Here is a 23015-nt window from a genome sequence, read left to right on the forward strand (position 1 = left end):
GATCACAAATATCTAGTTTTGAAAAAAATTATGAACAAGAAAATGGATGATTATGAAGCAATAGTTTTGAAATCATGAAATGCATTATGAATGAGGAATGGTGGGAAGATTCCAGGGAAGCTTTATTAAGTCTTTCTTTCTAGGTACGGGTAGACTTCATTTTCATGGCATGATTATTTAGCCAAACTTCTCTTTGAGATAGTGCCCACTGCCCTGGTCTTTATGCCTTCCATGTGGTTAGAACTTACCCAACAATGAAAATTTCTACTTTAGACCATTGTAGATACAATTGTTAGCCTTCCATACCGATCTGTTTTATTCAAACCCAAACCAAGTCTTCAAAGAACTTAAAGCTTTTTAATATTTCTAGAAATTTGTTTCCATGTTTGTCACATATGATCTGTTAAGGATCTGTTTCCATGTTTCTCAGAAGCCAGAACTCACAAGGATCTGTTGGTGTTGTAAAGTTAACAAGACTGAACTCGAGGAAAATAAAAACCCCCTTCTAGATATTCTCACGTTCTGTGGAAGTTGAATATAGATATACCGTTCTGGTTAATTTTCATGATTTGCTTTCTAGATAATTTTGGAAATTCATACTTTTTTTGTTGTCTCCAACCCCCAAAAAGAGTATTCTTCCATTTTTCTTTAGCTGTATACCAATATTCTAGATGTTTCATGGTTCAAACCGTTTTAGCCTTTTAGTTCTTGGGTTTACTTCATTCCTGGTTAAGAATTTTGGTGTTCTTCTATTGTGTTTCGGTCTTAACTCCATACAACTATCATTATGCTGATTGTATTTATTTATTTTTCATCTTGTTCTCGGCCTCAGATTAATTTTTTTTACTTTTATAGGTCAGTTATAAATTTATTGGTGCCCTAGGATTGGTGTTAATTACATTACCCTCATCCTCAGATTAATTTTTTTTACTTTTATAGGCCAGTTATTGTTAATTTTGAGGTGATTTAGAAAAGTTGGTTGTCTGGGAATCAATGTTTGTATATTACCTTAACTCTACCTTGATAGAAGACATGTGTGTCATGTCTCACATGTCTTCTAACCACACATAACCAAGATTATCTCACAGTTTGCTTGTGCATGCTCAAATGAGAGCTACTTTCCAGAACAAATAAAAGAATACAGGGAAAAACAAAAAGAGCCAAACAGAAAAAGAAGGCTGCACCAAATGGAACTAAAAGAATAACAGAAAAAAAAGAAACAAGAAAATTAGAAAAGGGAATTACATAGGAAAAAATATTTGAGAAAACAACCAGCATTTTTCATTTTTCAAAATTTTTGTTAACACTTCTGGGAAATGTTACTTGATTATGTGAAGATGTCCATATTTCCATCATTGTTTGTTACTATCCATATCAACCTATGTAAAGGCTGATTCAAATACGAGACCATAAGAAAAGAAGTAAAAGGGATGAAAAATGAAATTAGGTTAGGTGGCCCAATAATAGTTCCTCTCCAAGACGCCTATACAAAGGGTTTGAAAAGTTCAATCCCTTCCCTCTTTTATATGACATTCTTTTAGTTTTGGTTGTTTTCTAATTGAACTATTGGATTGTTCAAATAATTGTTACTCTTTCTTCTAGATGTTGTTATATTCATTTTTCTCACTTTTGTGACATTCTTTTAATTTTATTAATATGTGACATTCTTTGTTTTTTTATTTTACTATTTTGTGACAGTCTTTTATTTGTTGGTTATCTTTAGTTTCACTTTTGTTTTTTTAATATTTTCTTTGTTTTTTAACGAGTTTGACAAAATACGAATTGTATTAATTGTCTTCCATACTCTCAATTTTGGTAGTTCCATTTTTCTATTGTATATTATTTTCTTTGGTTATTTGTTGTGCAATATCCTTTTATGGGACACTTTTAATATGTTTGTGTGTTCCTTAGGTAGCTGCAGCACAACATGCTAATTTAGATGTGAAATGTTTCTTTGAAGATAAAAAGTAAATGAAGCTTCCAAAGATGATGGATGGAGATTTCTACTGAGAAAATATATAAAAATTTGTCGTTGTAAAAGACTTCACCAGCTTTCCCTCTCAGGTTTTTCTATTATTTTTCTTCCTATTATTTTTCTTTAATATTTTGGAATTTTGCTTGTGTGATTTCTGTATATATTATTTTTTCTTCATCATTTATTTTGATTTTGGAGAGCATCTTTGATAATTTTTAGGTGATTTAAGAAAAACTGGTTGTCCAAAATCAATTTTTCTTATGTTACCTTAACTCTACCTTAATAGAAGATGTGTGTCTTTTAGTTTCACTTTAGTTGGATTTTTCTTTATATATTCTTTTAATTCTAAATCTTACTCATTTGCTCACGAGGAATGAATATTCTTTTAATTCTAAATCTTAACCCTACCTTAATAGAAGATGAGAATCAATTGTGTTGTATTTTTATAAGACATCATCTTTAATTTAGATTTATTATCTTTTAGCTTCTTTTGCATTTTGTATTATGGATTGTTTTTTGAAATTTTGAGTTTTTTTTTTTTTCATTTGGTACTTTGTGGGCCGATGTTTTTTTTATGAGATATTTTCAATTTAGATTTATTATCTTTTAGCTTGTTTGTATTATGGATTGTTCTGAAATTTTGAATTTTCTGTCTTTTCTTTTTTTTTGGTCATTTTTTTTGTGATGTCTCTATATGAGATATTTTTAATTTAGGTTTATTATTTTTTAGATTGATTGTATTTTGTATTATGGATTGTTCTTCAATTTTGAGTTTTTTCTTTCTATTTTTTTGATTTTTTGTTGTGTAATGTCTTGTTAGGAGAGATTTTTAATTTATATTTATCTTTTTGTTTGGATTTTTGCATTATTGATTGTTCTGAAATTTTGAATTTTTTTAATTGTGCAGGTTCTTTTGTGAGACATTTTTAATTTAGATTTATTATGGATTGTTTTTTGAAATGCATTTTTGCATTATGGATTGTTCTTAAATTTTGATTTTTTTTTTTATCTTTTGTTGTGCGATGACTTTTTATGAGCCGTTTTTAATTTAGATTTATTATTTCTTTTACTTGTTTGCATTATTATGTATTGTTATGAAATTTTAAGTTTTTTTTTTCTTTTATGTACGATATCTTTTTACGAGACATTTTTTAGTTTAGATTTATTATTTTTTTGCTTGCTTGTATTTTGTATTATGAATTGTTTTTTTGAAATTTTGAGTTTCTTATTTTTCCTTTTTTTGGTCCTTTGTTTGATGTCTCCTTAGGAGACATTTTTAATTTAGGCTTATTAATTATTTTTTAACTTATTTGCTTTGTATTATGAATTGTTTTTCTTTGTTCTCAAATTTTGAGTCTTTTTTTTCTTTTTTTGGTCCATTGTTGTGGGATGTTTTTTAGTCGACATTTTTAATATAGATTTATTATCTTTTAGTTGTTAATTATGAATTGTTTTGAAAATTTGAGTTTCTTTTGTTCTGCCATGATATTTTTAATTTAGATTTATTATTTTTGCATTTTGTATTGTCATGAAATTTTGAGGTTTTTTTTTGTGCTTTGTTGTGTGATCTGTCTTTTTACCAAGACATTTTTAATTTAGATTGTTTTATAGGACATTTGTGCTTTGTTGTGCAGATGTCTTTTTATTATGGACTGTTTTGTGCTTTAGCTTGATTGCATTTTGTATTATGGATTGTTTTTGAAATTTTGAGTTTCTTTTTCTTTTTTTGGTCCTTTGTCGTGTGATGTTTGTTATGAGACATTTTTAATATAGATTTATTATCATTTAGTTGTTAATTATGAATTGTTTTGAAAATTTGAGTTTCTTTTGTGGTGCAATGACTTTGTATCAGACATTTTTAATTTAGATTTATTATTTTTGCATTTTGTATTGTCATGAAATTTTGAGGTTTTTTTGTGCTTTGTTGTGCGATTTGTCTTTTTACAAGACATTTTGTGCGTTGTTGTGCAGATGTCTTTTTATTATGGATTGTTTTGTGAAATTTTGAATTTCTTCTTTTTCTTTATTTTTCCTTTGTTGTGATGTTTTTATGAGACATTTTTAATTTAGATTTATTATCTTTTTAGCTCACTTCTTCTTTATGAAACATTTTTAAGTTAGGTTTATTATTTTTTAGCTTGCTTGCATTTTGTACTATGGAATATTCTTAAATTTTGAGTTTTTTTCTTTTTTTTTTTTTTTGATCTTGCGATTTCTTTTTAGGAGACATTCTTAATTTAAATTTATTATCTTTTAGTTAGCAATTTTTTATTATTGATTGTTATGAAATTTTGTGTTTTTCTTTTCTTTTTGTGCTTTGTTGTGTGAATGTTTTTTTTATGAGATATTTTAAATTTAAATTGTAGTTTTTATTATGGATTGTTTTTTTTATTATTGGCTTGTAGTTTTTATTATGGATTGTTTTGAGTTTTTATCTTCATTTCTTTTGTGCAATCGTTTTTTTTTTGTTTTTGCATTTTCATTTTACTTGTTGTGGTTTAATTTCATTCATAGTTTTGTAATTTTTTTAATTACGAACTTTTTTGAATATTTCCATTCTATTGGTTAAGGGTTCAACAACCATGTCCAATTGGGGAACTCTGTGGATTACCTTTTTCTTCACATGTTGTAAATAGATGAAGCTCTTGCTTTTTCTTTTTCAGTTACCGTCAGTTTAGAGCTCTTTCATTCCCTATTCCTAAATCCAGTGGAAAGGAATATAGATTGAAACCATTGAGCGATGCCTTTCATGAGCAGGGAACCTTCCTGCTTGGACCAGGATTTCGAGTTTCAAGCGCAAGGCGATTCTAGTCTTGTACAGATTCCAGGATGTATATATTATATATTTTATTCCAAATATATATATAACATAAATAAAATAAACTAACTGTTTCTCTATTTAATTTGAAATTGGAAATAGAGATGAAGCGTTGATCGGCAGTTGACCGCAACGGTAATATTTGGATATAAAAAGCCATAAAAGGGGGTAAGTCTTCGCTTGTGCTTCTGTTATGAGGGTTTTCATTATTTTTTTCCTCTCAATTCAACATCACCAGGTTAGTCAATATTTTTCTCCTCTTCAATTAATTATAATAGATATCTTATCGTGGTCTCTGCTTTAGTTATTTTAATCTTTGTCGTTATGATTTCATATCAACATCCTTTCCAACTCTTTTTCTCTGATTAATTTTTTACTTTTTCTTCTTCTTTGATTAATTAGGGTTGGGAGTTGGAACCAAATTATGCTGAACAAATTAAGCAAACACGACCATGGTATTTTGATTTTAATTACATTAATTTTAGGTAACTAATTTCATCATATTAAATTTGGTCATCCTCTTGGATTTGATACACATAGGGGATATTCAACCTAACCAGCTTTCCCTCAGGTTTTTCTATTCTTTCCTTTTTTAATATTTTAAAATTTTTCTTGTTTGATTTCTTGGATATGTTATAACTTTTTTTCCTTTATCATTTATTATGAAGATGCGTGTCTTTTAGTTTCATTTTTGTTGGGTTTTTCTTTTTTATTTTATTTTCTTATTTTAAAATTTTACTCCTTTATTATAACATGAATGATTATTATTATATTTATAGTGTTAGAACGACCATAGATGATTTTTTTTCCTAGTACTTCGTTGTGCAATGTCTTTTTAGGAGACATTTTTACTTTAGATTTATTATCTTTTAGTTTCTATTATGGATTATTATGAAATGTTGAGTTTCTCTGATGACTTTCTATGAGACATTTTTAATTTAGATTTATTATTATTTCGCATGCTTGCGTTTTGTGTTATCGAATGTTCTAAACTTTTGAGTTCTTTTTTGTCCTTTGTTGTGCGATGTCTTTCTACGAGACATTTTTAATTTAGATTTATTATGTTTTAGCTTACTTGTATTTTGTATTATGGATTGTTTTCTGAAATTTTGAGTTTTTTTTGTCCTTTTTTGTGTGATGACATTTTATGAGATATTTTTAATTTAGATTTTTTTTTCTTGCTTGCATTTTCTATTATGGATTGTTTTTTTTTTCTTTTGTAATTTTGAGTTTCTTCTCTTCTTTTTAAAGTCTTTTGTTGTGAGATGTATTTTGATGAGATATTTTTAATTTAGATTTTATTATTTATTAGTTGGTTTGCATTTTGTATTATGGATTGTTTTTTGAAATTTTAAGTTTCTTCTTTTTTTTTGGTATTTTGTTGTGTGATGTCTTTTTGTGAGATATTTTTAATTTAGATTTATTATAGCTTTCTTGCATTTTGAGTTTCTTACTAGACATTTTTTGGTCTTTTGTTGTGCAATGTCTTATTAAGAGACATTTTTAGTTTAAAATTATCTTTTTGTTTGCATTTTCGCATTATTGATTGTTTTGAAATTTTGAGTTTTTCTTTTTTTGTCCTTTGCTGTGGAATCTTTTTTTATTAGACATTTTTAATTTAGATTTATTATTTTTTGTCTTGTTTGCATTTTGTATTATGGCTTGGTTTTTGAAATTTTGAATTCCTTTTTTTTTTGTCTTTTTCGTGAGATGTCTTTTTATGAGATATTTTTAATTTAGATTTATTATTTTTTATAGCTTGCATCTTGTATTATGGATTTTGTTGAAAATTTGAGTTACTTCTTTTTTCTTTTCTTTCGCTTCTTTATTGTGCGATGTCTTTTTAGGACACATTTTTAATTTAGGTTTATTATATTATCTAGTTTGTATTTTTGCATTATGGATTGTTCTTAAATTTTGATTTTTTTTTGGTCATTTGTTGTGCAATGACTTTTTATGAGACATTTTTAATTTAGATTTATTATTTCTTTTGCTTGCTTGCATTTTTATTATGGATTGTTATGAAATTTTGAGCTTTTTTTCCCCTTTGTTGTTCGATGTCTTTTTACGAGACATTTTTAGTTTAGATTTTTATTTTTTTGGCTTGCTTGCAAAAGTATTATGAATTTGTTTTTTGAAATTTTGAGTTTCTTATTTTTCTTTTTTTCGGTCCTTTGTTGTTTGATATCTCTTTATTCATTTTTAACTTAGGTTTATTTATTAATAATTTTTAGCTCGCTTGCATTTTGTATTATATATGGATTGTTCTCAAGAGTTTATTTTTTCTCTTTTTTTTGTCCTTTGTCGTGGGATATTTTTTTTAGAAGATATTTTTAATATGGATTTATTATTTTAGTTGCATTATGGATTGTTCCAAAATTTTGAGTTTCTTTTGTTTTGGTCTTTTGTTGTGCAATAACTTTGTATGAGATGAGACATTTTTAGTTTTATTATTTTTCCACTTGCTTGCATTTTGTATTATGGATTGTCATGAAATTTTGAGGTTTTTTTGTGCTTTGTTGTGCGATTTGTCTTTTTACATAACATTTTAAATTTAGATTTATTAATTTTTAGCTTGATTGCATTTTGTATTATGGATTGTTTTTTGAAATTTTGAGTTTCTTCTTTTTCTTTTTTTGGTTCTTTGTTGTGTGATGTTTTTTATGAGACGTTTTTAATTTAGATTTATTATCTTTATAGCTTGCTTCTTGCATCATGGATTTTTCTAAAGTTTTGAGTTTTTGTTTTTTGTTTTTTCTTTTTGTTCCTTTGTTGTATGATTGTGAGACATTTTTAATTTAGGTTTATTATTTTTTAGCTTGCTTGCTTTTTATATTGTGGAATGTTCTTAAATTTTGAGTTTTTTCTTTTTCTTTTTTTTGGTCTTTTGGTGTGCGATTTCTTATTAGGAGGCATTTTTAATTTAAATTTATTATCTTTTAGTTTGTATTTCTTTATTATTGATTGTTCTGAAATTTTGAATTTATTTTCTTTTTGTGCTTTGTTGTAGGGATGTTTTTTTAATGAGATATTTTAAATTTAGATTGTATAGTATTATGAATTGTTTTTTATTATTGGCTTGTAGTTTTTATTATGGATTGTTTTTTTTTTAAACTAGACGAGGAACTTTTCATATTGAGTTTCTTTTCTTTTATTGTGTGAGTTTTTTTTTTTAATTTTTTATTTTCATTTCTTTTGTGTATTCGTTTATTTTTTTGCATTTTCATTCTACTTGTTGCAGTTTAATTTCATTCATAGTTTTGAAAATTTCTTTAATTACAGATTTTTCTGAATATTTTCATTCTATTGGTTAAGGGTTCCATAACCATGCCCGATTGGGGAAGTCAAAATGCTAAATAATCCTCCTTGTCCTTTGTGGATTACCTTTTTCTTTGCTCTTGCTTTTTTTTTCAATTGCCGTCGGTTTAGGGCTCTTTCATTCCTTATTCGTAAATCCAGTGGAAAGGAATAGATTGAAACCATTGAGCGATGCCTTTCATGAGTAGCGAACCTTCTCGCTTGGACTAGGATTTCGAGTTTCAAGTGCAAGACAATTCTGATCTTGTACAGATTCCCGGATGTATATATATTATATATATTTTATTCCAAATATATGTATATAACATAAATAAAATAAACTAACTATTTTTCTACTTAATTTGAAATTGGAAATAGAGATGAGTGTTGATCGACAATTGACCGCAACGGTAATAGTTGGATATAAAAAGCCATAGAAGGGGGTAAGTCTTCGCTTATGCTTCTATTAGGAGGGTTTTCATTATTTTTGTCCTCTTGAATTCAACATCATCAGGTTAGTAAATATTTTTCTCCTCTTCAATTAATTACTGATGTCTTATCGTCATCTCTGCTTTAGTTATTTTAATCTTTGTTGTTATAGTTTTCATGTCAACTTCCTTTCCAACTTTTTTCTCTAATTAATTTTTTTACCTTTTCTTCTTTGATTAATTAGAGTGGGAAGTTGGAACCAAATTATGTCGAACAAATTAAGAAAACATGATCATGGTAAGGAACCTCTAATTGTGAATTGGGAAGTGAATTAACAAATCCTACCCTTTGTTACCTTCATGTCCCTTGCTTTAGGGACGTACAACCGATTACCCTTTGTTACCAATAAGTCCTCCTCGACCCAAAACTGTCTTGTTTTACCCGTTTTAGCTAACTTCATGGCATTCTGAGTGGCAGGATCTTTCTGCAAGAACTCTCTCAAGATATCTTTAACTGACCCTGTCAATCTTACTCGTTTGGAGGTAAGCTAACATGCACATGGCCGCATGTTCATTTTTCCTGACTCAGGGCATCAGCAGCCCGACTGCTTGACCCTTTCTTATTTTCTAACTTAAAATCAAACTCGACCAGAAATTCCTGCCATCTTGCTTGCTTTAAAGTCAACTTTGGCTGAGTAAAGAAGTGGCAGGTCGCACTGTTTACCGTCTTCACCATAAATGACGAACCTGGTAGGTATTGTCTCTAAGCCCTCAAGCAATGTACTACTGCGGGCATTTCTTTTTTAGACACGGTATATCTCTTCTCAGCTGGATTCAACTTCAACTTTCATATGCGATCGGGTGTCGATTATGTAGGAGAACACCACCCAACGCATAATCAGACGCATTTTTCTCGACCTCGAAAGGTTTGGTCACATCAGCAATTCCCAGAACTGGCCCCTTCATCATGGCTTGCTTCAGGCCATCAAAGGCGACTTGACGCTCGAGTGTCCAGCCCCATCGAACATCCTTTTTCAGTAACTTAGTCAGCGAACTTGCTCGTTTGGAGAATCCATCCATAATATCGCTTATAATAATTTGCTCACCCGAGGAAGGGGCATAATTTCGAGACTGATTTTGGTATTGCCCAATCATGTATCGCAACAATCTTTCCTTCTTCCATCCAATTCGACCACACTCTATCACATGGCCCAAGAAGTTTATCCGCTCTTGCGTAAAGGAACATTTTTCTCTCTTGACCCAGTTGGTTCTCCTTCAATTTCTGAAAATCCTTTTAAAGATGGTCCCTGTGTTCCTCCATGGTTGAGTTATAGACCATTCTATCATTCAGGTAGACCACTATATAGTTGTCAAGATATTCATGGAAGACCTATTTCATCAATTTTCAAAAGGTTGCAGAGGCATTGGTAAGACCAAATGGCATTACGAGGAACTCAAACACTACATATCTGGTGACATAGGTTGTCTTAGGCTCATCTCCCTATGAAATTTTTACTTGGTAATATCTCGATCGCAGGTCTAACATTGAATAATACTTTGCTCCATGTAAGCGGTTAAACAAGTTAGTGATTATGGAAAGTGGATATTTGTTGCAAACCTGAGTTTGTTCAAGGCATGATAGTCGATACACAATCGTAAATTTCCATCCTTCTTCTGGAAAAGAATTGGGCCCTATACGGAGCTTTTGCAGGCTTAATAAACCATGCATTCAATAACTCATCTAATTGTTTTCAAAGTTCAGCTAACTTTGAAGGCGCTATACAATAAGCATTCTTCATAGGCGATTTTGCCTCTGACAATAACTCGATCTCATGATCAATCATCTTTCGACGTAGCAAAGACTTGGGCAAACTGTAGGGCATCACGTCACGATACTTCTCTAGGACACACAGAATGTCCTTTAGGGACTGTCTCCTCCGAGTTCTTCAACAAATCAAGTGGGATGACCATAAACGATGGTTTGTCTTGAGCGAGACCCTTCTTTAATTGCATGATCGAAATCATTTTCAATCCGTTAGGCTGACGAATGTTGGTCTGTAAAACAGTGGGAGCAGATCTAAAACATTTGGCTAAAGGCATTGGGATCACCTGATGTTCGAGTAGAAACTCCATTCCTAGTACCACATCAAAGTCATCCATTTTTACCACCACAAAATCTACGAGGCCGTTCCATCTCCCCAACCTTATCACCATTCGTTTCACTAGTTTGACGATAGATAGGGCCAAAGAATTCACGGCTTTAATTCTCCCTATATCTTTTTGTCAATGAAGATTTAATCTTCAAGCTTCTGCCTTTATTATAAAATTGTGGAATGCACCAGAATCAACCATAGTACTCTTGGTCAGTTTCTGGTTGATCCAGGTGTCAACATACATTAAGCCCATTTCCATTGGTGTACTTATCTCCAATACCTTCTTTTGAAGAGACAACAAGAATTTTAAGGCCCCCATTCGAGGGTTATCACCTTCCTCTGTCTAGTCCATTCCCTCTTGGTTTGTTCCAGTTTATTGTCTGAATCTGAGGCTAAAAAGGCTTGGAAGAAATTGAAGCCAGTTTTGTTCGAACATACTCTAGTCAAGTGTAGTCCCTTACATGTGAAACAACGAAGAGGACGATTAGACACATTTTGGTTATTTGGTCCTCACTAGGTGTTTTCTGTATTCGGTTGGTAGGGCTTGCGATCTCCATTAGGACGTTTGTCTCCCCCAGCAGTTCTGGGAGAACTCAGGCGGTTGTTCTTATTTCTCCTAGACGAAGAGCTTAGATGACGTCTCACATCCCGAGAGTCATTATACACGTCAAACAACCGTTCGACCGCAGCGTACGCTGATGAGAGGTCTTGAACCCTTTGTTCATATAATTTTGTCTTTGCCCATGGTTTCAGCCTTTTGACGAAATTGAAAACTTTGTCTTTCTCTAACATATCGCGTATGTCAAACATCAGTCCTGCAAACTATCTTATATACTCAACTATACTGTCGGTGTGTTTCAGTTTACACAATTTTTGCTGAGCGAAGATTTCAACATTCTCAGGGAAGAATTGCAAGTGGAGTTCTTTCTTCAAAGCATCCTAATTGTCTATTGTGCAACGTCTTTCTTGAATGTCAACATACTTGGATCTCTACCATAACTTGGCGTCCTTAGATAGATGCATCGTCACCAAGATGTCTTATGATTCTTGGCGTGGTTGTCCGTGGTGATACAAGATGTCTTACGATTGCTTCTTGCTTGGTCGAAGGGTTTGGTTGGAATTGGTGAAATGTTGTGCCCGTACGTTGGGTGGGGAGTGAGAGCGGGATGTTGAGTTGATGAACTCAGATGGGCTTGCTAGGATAAGCTTGCACCTCGTTGTGGGCGTAGTCTGGGTGTGCTTGTCTGTGGTGATACAAAATGTCTTGCGATTGCTTCTTGCTTGGTGGAAGGGTTTGGTTGGAATTGATGGAATGTCGGGACCTTACGTTGGGCGGGGAATGAGAGTGGGATGTTAAGTTAACGTACTCGGAAGAGCTTGCTTGGATAATGCTTGCACTTCATTGTGGGCGTATTCTCGGTGTGCTTGTCCCTTGCGATACAAGATGTCTTACGATTGCTTTCTACTTGGTGGAAGGGTTTGGCCGAAATTGACGGGCTGTCGGGCCCCTATGTCGGGCGGGGAGTGAGAGCGGGATGTCGATTTAATGTATTCAGGTGGGCTTGTTTGGATAATGGTTGCGCACCTTATTGTGTGTGTATTCTTGACCTTGTTCCTCACGATATAAGATGTCTTACTATTGCTTCTTGCTTGGTTGAAGGTTTAGTCAAAATTGATGGAATGCTGTGCCCCTTTGTCGGGTGGGGAGTGAGAGTAAGATGTCGAGTTGATGTACTCTGATGGGCTTGCCTGGATATTGCTTGCACCTCGTTGTGGGAGTAGTCGGGTGTGCTTGTCCGTGGCGATACAAAATGTCTTGCGATTGCTTCTTGCTTGGTGAAAGGGTTTGGTCAAAATTGATGGAATGATGGGACCTTACGTTAGGTAGGGAGAGAGTGGGATGTTGAGTTGATGTACTCGGAAGGGCTTGCTTGGATAATGCTTGCACCTCGTTATGGGCATATTCTTTGCTTGCTTGTCCGTGGCGATACAAGATATCTTACGATTGCTTCCTGCTTGGTGGAAGGGTTTCATCGAAATTGACGGGATGCCAGGCCTCTACGCCGGGCAGGGAGTGAGAGCGAGACATCGAGTTGATGAACTCATATGGGCTTGCTTGGATAATGCTTGCACCTCGTCGTGGGCATATTCTTTGCTTGCTTGTCCGTGGCAATACAAGATATCTTACGATTGCTTCCTGCTTGGTGGAAGGGTTTCATTGAAATTGACGGGATGCCAGGCCTCTACGTCGGGCGGGGAGTGAGAGCGAGATATCGAGTTGATGAACTCATATGGGCTTGCTTGGAAAATTCTTGCACCTCGTTATGGGTGTATTCTCGGCGTGCTTGTTCGTTGCAATAAAAGATGTCTTGCGATTGCTTTTTCCTTGGTGGAAGTGTTTAGTAAGAATTGACGGAATGCCGGGCCCATATGTTGGGCAGGGAATGAGAGCGGGATGTTGAGTTGATGAACTCGGATGGGTTTGCTTGGATAATGCTTGCCTCTTGTTGTGGGCGTAGTCTGTGTGTGCTTGTCCGTGGCGATACAAGAGATCTTGCGATTGCTTTTTTCTTGGTGGAAGCATTTGACGGAATGCTGGGCCCCTCCTTCAGGCAGGGAGTGAGAGTGGGATATCGTGTTGATGAACACGGATGGGCTTGCTTGGATAATGCTTGCACCAAGTTGTGGGCGTAGTTTGGGTGTGGTTGTTCGTGGCGATTCAAGATGTCTTGCGATTGCTTCTTGCTTGGTGGAAGGGTTTGGTTTGAATTGATGGAATGCCATGACCCTACGTTGGACGGAGAGTAAGAGCGGGATGTTGAGTTGATGGACTCGGATGGGCTTGCTCGAATAATGCTTACTCCTCGATGTGGGCGTATTCTCGACCTGCTTGTTTGTGGCGATAAAAGAGATCTTTTTATTGCTTCTTGTTTGGTGGAAGGGTTTGATTCGAATCGACAGAATGCTGGACCCTTACGACAGGAAGGGAGTGAGCGGGATGTCGAGTTGATGTACTCGGATTGGCTTGCTTGGATAATGCTTGCACCTCGTTGTGGGCATAGTCTAGGTGTACTTATCCATGGCGATACATGATGTCTTGTGATTGCTTTTTGCTTGGTGGAAGGGTTAGGTTGGAATTGATTGAATGTCGGGCCCCTTTGTCGGAAATGGAGTGAGCGTGGGATGTCAAGTTGATGTACTCGGATGGCCTTGCTTGGATAATGCTTGCTTACCTCGTTGTGGGCGTATTCTCGCATCCTTGTTTGTGGCGATACCAGAGATCTTGCGATTGCTTCTTGCTTGGAGGAATGGTTTGACCCAAATTAACAGAATGCTGGGCCCCTACATTAGGCGGGTTGTGAGCAGGATGTCGAGTTGATGTACTCGGATGGGTTTGCTTGGATAATGCTTGCACCTCGTTGTGGTAGTATTCTCGATGTGCTTGTCCGTGGCGATATAAGATGTGTTACGATTGCTTCTTGCTTGGTGGAAGGGTTTGGTCGAAATTGACGAGATACCGGGCCCCTATGTCGGGCGGGGAGTGAGAGTGGGATGTCGAGTTGATGTACTCGGATGAGATTGTTTGGATAATGCTTGCACCTCGTTGTGAGAGTAATTTGAAAGTGCTTGTTCGTACAATACTAGTCTTGTGATTGCTTCTTGCTTGGTGGAAGGGTTTGGTTGGAATGGATGGAATACCGGACCCCTACATCGGGTGGGGAGTGAGAGCGGGATGTCGATTTGATAAACTCGGATGGGCTTGCTTGGATAATGCTTGCATCTCGTTGTGGGCGTATTCTCAGCGTGCTTGTCCGTGGCGATAGAAGATGTCTTGCAATTGCTTCTTGGTTGGTGGAAGGGTTTGGTTGGAGTTGATGGAATGTAGGGCCCCTACATCGGGCGGGGAGTGAGTGGGATGTTGAGTTGATGTACTCGGATGAGATTGCTTGGATAATGCTTGCACCTCGTTGTGAGAGTAATTTGAAAGTGCTTGTTCGTACAATACTAGTCTTGTGATTGCTTCTTGCTTGGTGGAAGGGTTTGGTTTTAATTGATGGAATGCCGGGCCCCTACGTCGGGCGGGGAGTGAGGTCGAGATGTCGAGTTGATGAACTAGGATGGCCTTGCTTTGATAATGCTTGTACCTAATTGTGGCCGTATTCTCGACATTCTTGCCGTCCTACGATTGCTTTTTAGTTGGTGGAACGGTTTGGTTTGAATTGACGGAATGCTGGGCCCCTACATTGGGCGGGGAGTGAGAGTGAGATTTCGAGTTGATGCACTTGGAAGGGCTTGCTTGGATAATGCTTGCACCTCGTTGTGGGCGTATTCTCGGTGTGCTTGTTCGTGTCGATACAAGATATCTTACTATTGCGACCATCTTGGTGGAAGGGTTTGTCGGAATTGACGAGTTGTCAGGTCCGTATGTTGGGGTGGGAGTGAGAGTAGGATTTCGAGTTAATGTAAACGGATGGGTTTTTTTGGATAATGGTTGCGCACTTCGTTGTAGGCATATTCTTGACGTTCTTGTCTGTTGTAATATAAGACGTCTTACGATTGCTTCTTGCTTTGTTCAAGGTTTGGTCAGAATTGACGGAATACTGTACCCCTACATCTGGTGGGGAGTGAGAGTGGGATGTCAAGTTAATGTACTCGGATGGGCTTGCTTGGATATTGCTTGCACCTCGTTGTGGGAGTAGTCGGGTGTGCTTGTTCGTGGCGATACAAAATGTCTTGCAATTGCTTTTTGCTTGGTGAAAGGGTTTGGTCTGAATTGATGGAATGCCGGGACCCTGTGTCAGGCGGGAAGTGAGAGTGGGATGTTGAGTTGATGTACTCGGAAGGGCTTGCTTGGATAATGCTTGGACCTCGTTGTGGGCATATTCTCGGCTTGCTTGTCCGTGGCGATATAAGATATCTTACCATTGCTTCCTACTTGGTGGAAGGGTTTTGTCAGAATTGACGGGATGCCAGGCCCCTTTGTCAGGCAGAGAGTGAGAGCGGGATGTCGAGTTGATGAACTCAGATGGGCTTGCTTGGATAATGCTTCCACCTCGTGGTGAGCGTGTTCTCGGCGTACTTGTCCGTGGCGATACAAGATGTCTTGCGATTGATTCTTGCTTGGTGGTAGGGTTTGGTTGGAATTGATGGAATTCTGGTCCCCTTCGTCAGGAGGAGAGTGAGAGCATGATGTCGAGTTGATGTACTCGGATAGGCTTGCTTGGATAATGCTTGCACCTCGTTATGGCTGTATTCTCGGCGTCCTTGTCCATGGAGATACAAGATGTCTTGCAATTGCTTCTTGTTTGGTGGAAGGGTTTGGTTGGAATGGATGGAGTATCGGACCCCTACATCGGGTGGGGAGTGAGAGCGGGATGTCGATTTGATGAACTTGGATGGGCTTGCTTGGATAATGCTTGCATCTCGTTGTGAACGTATTCTCAGCGTGCTTGTCCGTGGTGATAAAAGATGTCTTGGAATTGCTTCTTGGTTGGTGGAAGGGTTTGGTTGGAGTTGATGGAATGTAGGGCCCGTACATCGGGCGGGGAGTGAGTGGGATGTCGAGTTGATGTACTTGGACGGGCGTGCTTGGATAATTCTTGAACTACGTTGTGAGCATAGTCTAGGCGTGCTTGTCCTTGGTGATACGAAATGTCTTGTTGATTGCTTCTTGCTTGGTGGAACGATTTGGTCGGTTCCCCTCATGCCCCTACGTTGAGTGGGGATATAGAGTGGGATGTGCGGTTCTGGTGGGGGATCAGCTTGCTTGGATAATGCTTGCACATCATTGCAACATGTTCCCGGTGTGCTTACCTCTGTCAAAGATTGAACGTGCTGCGATCGATCCCCGTTTGGGGAAGGGCTCGCCCAATAACAATGAAAGTGTTTCGGTTGCAATGTTCACGTGGGTTACACAATGCTCAGGTTCAGTGTGCACGACTTTTTATGCTCGGGCTCGTGTGATGACTCTGTGGCACTGCTTGCTTGCTTTAATGCAGACAGCCAAGCGTTGCATACGGCGCGTGAGTGGTGATTCGATAGTTTTTGTTGGCAGGCTTGTTGCTCAGCATCGAACTGTCACCTCGACTCCTCCTCATTGACGTGCCATAAACAAAGTTTGAGTTTAAGCTTTAGCAATTGATCGGTTCTTGCATCGGTACCTCACATGATGGAAGCGTTGCATCTTGTTTGGCCCCTTTCTGTCGGCATCCGTCTTCGGGTGGACGATGAACCCTATAGCCCGCGTCTCGTTTCACCTAGACATCTTTAGTTGTCATTGTGACCTACATCATCGATGCACGCTCTCTCGGATGCAATGCATTTAGTGGCATGATATGCTCGGAAAGTCCCTTAAAATGTGTTGCCTTTGCTCATTGCTCGAATGAATGATGCTGGCTCCTTGCGTTGCTCCAACGCCATACGCTGCTAGCATGCATGTGGGCTGCAACATCGTGTTGGAATTCTACCCGGTTGATCCTGCCAGTAGTCATATGCTTGTCTCAAAGATTAAGCCATGCATGTGTAAGTATGAACTAATTCAGACTGTGAAAATGCCAATGACTCATAAATCAGTTATAGTTTGTTTAATGGTATCTGCTACTCGAATAATCGTAGTAATTCTAGAGCTAATACGTGTAACAAACCCCAACTTCTGGAAGGGATTCATTTATTAAATAAAAGGTCGACGCGGGCTTTGCCTGTTGCTATGATGATTCATGATAACTCAACGGTTCGCACGATGCATCATTCAAATTTCTGCCCTATCAACATTTGATGGTAGGATAGTGGCCTACTATGGTGGTGACAGATGATGGAGAATTAGGGTTCGATTTCAAAGAGGGAGCTTGAGAATCGGCTACCACATCCAAGGAAGGCTGCAGGCACGCAAATTACCAATCCTAACACGGAGAGGTAGTGACAATAAATAACAATGCCGGGCTCTTCGAGTCTAGTAATTGGAATGAGTACAATCTAAAGCCCTTAACGAGATCAATTGGAGGGCAAGTTTGGTGCCAGCAGTCGCAGTAATTCCAACTCCAATAGTGTATCGTAAGCAAAGATGTCTTGTTGGGTCCTTTCTAAGGTCTTTAGGAAGATTATTGAGAATGTTAGCAACATCAACACCTCTAGTCTTCCATTATGGGTAGACCTAACATTAAGAGGTTCCAGCCAACACCGCCGGCGCATATATTGAGAAATAACATCCTCCAACCGTTGCCTTATTGAGTCAATTCTCCAACCACCACTGTCCAACTTTGGAACGTCCCAACCGTTGCTGTTCGATTTTTTTCCTTGCTCCCTCATCCATCTAGTTCTCTTTTTATTCCTATAGTACTTTTTGCTTGTTTTTTCATTTTATCGCTTATGTTTTATAATGTTGGAATTTGACATATAAATGCTAAAGTCTATCAAACAAGCCACTGCTAACCTTTCATTTTATTTCTCCATCTAATTTGCGAACTTTTTTTTTTTTGGGAAGATTTGGATTATGCTTGCAAAGGATTTGATTCAAAAATTGTCTTTAGAGAGATATATAGTGTTAGAAATATAGGATACAACTACACATATTTAATTCAAATTCTACCACCGCTAGTACTCAAGCTTAATGTAATCAAATAGGCATAGTGAGCATGACTAAATCATGTGGATGTAGAAGCACACATTTACACATCTGGTTACTTGAGCAAAGCGTCACATATTTTGATTTGGTCGTGTGGTGCCTTGGGCTTGAGTCGCTTAACACTGAGTTGATAAAAGATGCCCTTGTACGTAGTGTAAACTCCAATAGTGTGAGACTATATTGAGTAGATGATTGGATTTGAGTTTATCGAGTCTGCCATCCACGCCTGCAGGGAACTAGGCTGGACGAGTTAAGTAAAGTGTCTTGTTTCAGTTTCATAGGGCTAACACTAAATGAGCTGAAATTCTTAGACACTGGGTGATTCTTTCTTCTCCCCTCATTTTTCTTTAGGGGTACTGTCATACTTTTTGTCGACCATGTGGTACAATTGTATCTTGAGTAGTTTGATGTAATTCCAGCGGTAAAGGTTTCATATGTGTTTACGGTTCTTGTATGTGTTCTTGGATGCTTTCGATTGATAACCATGTTGTAGAAAAAATCCTCCTACCCATGAGAATGTCAAGACATATTTGAATTTATGTTCAAGTAGTAGGTTTGAGCACCTTTTTGTTTCGGTTTGGCTTGGGCAACTTCTTGGCCTGGTTTCTTAGCGTCTTCTTAATATTGATAAATGAAGGCATGTCGTTTTACAATAATAAAAAGGAGTTATAGGAAAGCTGATTAGCATGTAGAATAAGTAGTCACTATTGCCATTATGGAAAAATAATTAGTGCATCAGTTCCTCTATTTTATTCCTGTTTTCTGTGAATAATTCTGTAATTGATATCCTTTGAATAAATTTTAATGTTGAGTTTTGGTCGGGCAGAAGTTAAATGTTTGTCTTGCCTTTGTAAGAAGGTCTGAATTATGAGGTTGTCGCTCCATGCATGATGGCCACTGATCTATGTTTGCTTTGTAAGTAGGTCTGAATTATGGTTATTGAATTATGTTTGATTCGTAAGTAGGTCTGAATTATGAGGTTGTCGCTCTATACATGATGACCACCTATCTATGTTTGCTTTATCGCTCCAACGTAGGTTTGTCATTTAGGATCCGTAGAGAGATCACTATATTTTTCTTTTTTTGAAAGGAGACAAAACTTCTTTATTAATAAGAACTCAAAGTACAAGAGAGTTATACAAAGAGAGCAATAAAGAAGTTGTAATCGAGGGAGTTCTAGAGTTAGTTTCATTCTTTGTTCCACATTTCTGTAACACTCTTTCACCACTTTTCTTAAATTATAATGACTTTTTATTGGTGAAACTTGTAAAATAGGAAATTTGCAAAATTAGCATAAAAAAGTTTCTTTCCTGGCGTGACTGCCTATTCTGCATTTAGTTACTGTATATTCTTCATTACGAACTTACAATCTCTTAGGAAGAACAAATGGGTTAAATCTTACTTCTTTTCAACTAAAATTGGATTTTATGTTCATTCTCAAATATGGAATTAAGCACCAACAAGGCGGACTAATTTTCATTTTATTTGAATTTATCGTAAATTACCATATACACATTTTTTTACCAAGTAAATCTTTTAGACCTTCCCCCCTTTTTTGCGTACTTACAAATGTGTCCACCATCATGAAGTAGGACCTTTTGGAGGCCTTGAATCAACTAGAAGAGGAGCTGAAAGGTAACATCAAGAAACTGAGTTCTTTCGACAAGTATAAGCAAGAAGTCCTTCTCGAGCATCTTAATTGGTCTCCTATGCACAAAGATGTCAATTTCTGGCGAGAAAACATTACAAGCTTTGAAGAGAATGACTTGAAGGTTTTTCTCCCCCCCTCATTCTAGATTCTTTTCTTTTTCTGCCATTTTCTGAATCGTCACAAAGCCATTGTCAAGCTCAAATGAACTCCGTAAATATGCTTATTATGTTACTCCTACTTAAATAAAGAAATCACTTTATCCTACATAGATCTGTAACGATTATATAAAGAATTTGTTGGTTACATTAAAAGTGAAAGTAATGGTGAACTATTTAATACAGATATTGAAGGTCCTAATCACAATTATGGGTAGTTCCAGTGATCCAAGGGCTTTGGCAGTTGCTTGTTTGGATCTTTCTTAGTTCATTTTCCTTGTTTAATTCAATCCAAGGTCTTGCATTTGTTTTTGGTTATTGTTATTTTCTTTTTTGTTTAATTTTAGTTACCTATGCTTGCTACCTTCTTGTTCTTAATTACTCAAGTGTCTACTTTAAACATGGAGATCAAACTTTTGAATCACCTTTCCATTTACTACTTTTGCTACAGTATGAAATTTTATTCACGAATTCTGATGAAATATAGGCTTTTTTTTGGTGAAGAAAAGACTTCACGATTTTCTTTGTTTTTTAAATTATAATGAGTATTCAGGGTTTTCGAGGAGCTTGAAAGAATATCTTTCTTTATTTAACTCGTGAAGATAAAGATCTTTTCTCTGCTTGTGTTATGTATTTACTTATGTTGGCTTTGTAGTTAATTGTAAAGTTCGATAGTTTTTGTGAATACGAATGAGAGTGTCTGAATTCAGCTTAGGCATGTCTATTCGGACACTCAAATTTTTTCATGATGCACTGATAATTTTGCGTCGTTAAAACCTAAATTTATACTAGTGTTTCCAAAATGTCCATACATAATTTGTATGCCATCCTTTATATTTTGAATATTGTAATTTTATAGATTGGTGAAATTGACTTCAATGTGCGTTGAAATCATAAACTCAAAGTTAATCATCAAGTTTTGGACCTTGTTAAGTGAAATTAGTTCATATTACTAAAGCATGAAAAAAGAAAAACTTTAATAAAGATTAAACAATGTTTGACACTTTATGGTCTTGATTTGTGTCATAAACTCCATGATCATCATGATATTGTGAAAAATTGCCTTTTGTAGTTCATGGTCTCCACTGTTCTTCCTTTTCATGGTTAACCTTTTAAAATGAATTGAATATACTTTTAAACACCATCTTTATAACCTCATAATAATTATGCAGGGTTTATCAAATAGGAGGACTGGTGCAACTAGTGTTAACTCTGAGAGTTTGCGGTCACATACTGTTTTTACCTGTGTTGTTGAACCCCGATCCAAGGTAATGCTAATGCTAAAATAATGTTGCCAGTATCTGGAATATGGTATTATTGGATTAATACCATCAATTTTTTTGTTATATAATTTTGTTCACAATGGTTGATGGTTGTAGTTTTAGTTAGATGTCCTCAAAATGAGTATGTATAAATCGATTTTCCAGTAGAAAGCCAGAGTGGATCCCAAAGCGTGAAGATTGTTAAAATAAAATCTATTAGGTCTTATTTGATCCTTCCAGAGTGGATCCCAAGTACAATATTAAGGTTGTTGAATTCTAGTTGAACCTTGCTAAAATTTTCATTAGTTAAACCCTTGAAAACATATTTTCATTTTTACAATAATAGTAGCATATAGGAAAATAAAAAAAAGAACAAATATAATAAAAGTTTGCATATCCTTGCCTCTTGAATTCATTTTTTCTTAAGTAGTACCATATATGATAGAAAATATGAAAAGATTACATGCTCTCTTTTCCTCTTCTAGCTTATAGTATATGTATGATCTTTACTCTTCTTGCTTTCTAATGCATGCCTTCTTCTCTAAATAAACCGAAGACATAGGATTAATAGAAAAAAGATTAAGAAGAAAGAAGAGAGAAAGAAACTTAGAAGAAATTACTTTAGGGTCAAACAATCATTGAGAAGATCCACCCTTAGAACCAACTTTGAGCAAAACTTTGAACAACCTAGAATGGGGGAGGAAGCTAGAGAGAAAACGTTAAGCGAAGCCCGACATTAACCAAAAACTATCTAGCATTATAGTTCCACCTACCACCCATCTTTTTGAGTTAAAATCCAATATCCTTAGTCATTTGCCCATCTTTAGGGGATGTAGTGGGGAGGATCCAAATAAGCATCTTAAAGACTTCTCTATGGTATTATGACTCGATAAGACCACATAACGTGATGGAAGAACAATTGAATTTGAGAGTCTTCCAATTTCCCTGATTAATGGTGCACAACGTTGGTTTTATTAGCTAGAATCCGATTCTATTACAACTTGGTCCCAAATGAAAAAGAAATTCCTAGAGAAATATTTTTCCATAACCAAGGCTAACTCAATCATAAAAAAATCTATGGAATTGAACAAGTCAATGGGAAAACTTTGAATGAATATTGGGAACAGTTTAATGAGCTTTGTTCTAGTTACCCAGACTACCAAACTAATGACCAAGCCTTAGTATAATACTTCTAGAGTGGCCTAACCCTCTCAGATAGAAATTTTGTCGATGCAACGGTAGGGGTTGCACTTAGGGATAAAATCCCAACGGAGGCTAGAGCATTAATTGCTAAAATGGCAGAAAATACTCAAATCTTTAGGGGTAGGACTAGGAGCTCAAATTCTTCCTCTAGTGAGATAAGTGAGCTTAAAAATCAAATGAGCTACCTTACAATCATGGTTAGAAGATACCCATAAATTGATGATTTGTGGGTTATGTGAAAAAACTGGAAACTTTAATGATTAATGTCCACAACTAAAAGATGTAAACCTAGCTAATGGGTTTAGAAGATATGAACCATTAAGTTCCAGCTTTTACAATCCTTCATGGAAAGATCACCCAAACATTAAGTGGGGATCTCAAGAACCTAGACAAACATATCCATCAAATCCTTTTTCCTCGACTAGCATGAACTTAGAGAACATTTTAACCAA

General features: G+C 35.9%; 1 long non-coding RNA gene across 5 annotated transcripts in view; it reads left to right on the top strand.

The window, feature by feature from the left end:
* LOC103492699 (uncharacterized) overlaps nt 1–23015 on the top strand; it is a 37842-nt gene that overhangs the window by 1505 nt on the left and 13322 nt on the right. The window contains exons 4-12 of one of the 5 annotated variants that reach the window (XR_007821994.1): nt 1912–2064; nt 4639–4806; nt 4896–4961; nt 5196–5248; nt 5334–5364; nt 8469–19207; nt 19885–20064; nt 20285–20394; nt 21271–21366. This is a non-coding gene — a long non-coding RNA (uncharacterized LOC103492699). Of the gene's footprint in view, nt 1–1911; nt 2065–4638; nt 4807–4895; nt 4962–5195; nt 5249–5333; nt 5365–8468; nt 19208–19881; nt 20065–20284; nt 20395–21270; nt 21367–23015 lie in introns of all 5 variants that reach the window. The other 4 variants (XR_007821988.1, XR_007821989.1, XR_007821993.1 and 1 more) reach the window with 4 other exon arrangements.

The sequence above is a fragment of the Cucumis melo genome, chromosome 1 (assembly GCF_025177605.1).
Source record: "Cucumis melo cultivar AY chromosome 1, USDA_Cmelo_AY_1.0, whole genome shotgun sequence".
NCBI classification, from domain to species: domain Eukaryota; kingdom Viridiplantae; phylum Streptophyta; class Magnoliopsida; order Cucurbitales; family Cucurbitaceae; genus Cucumis; species Cucumis melo.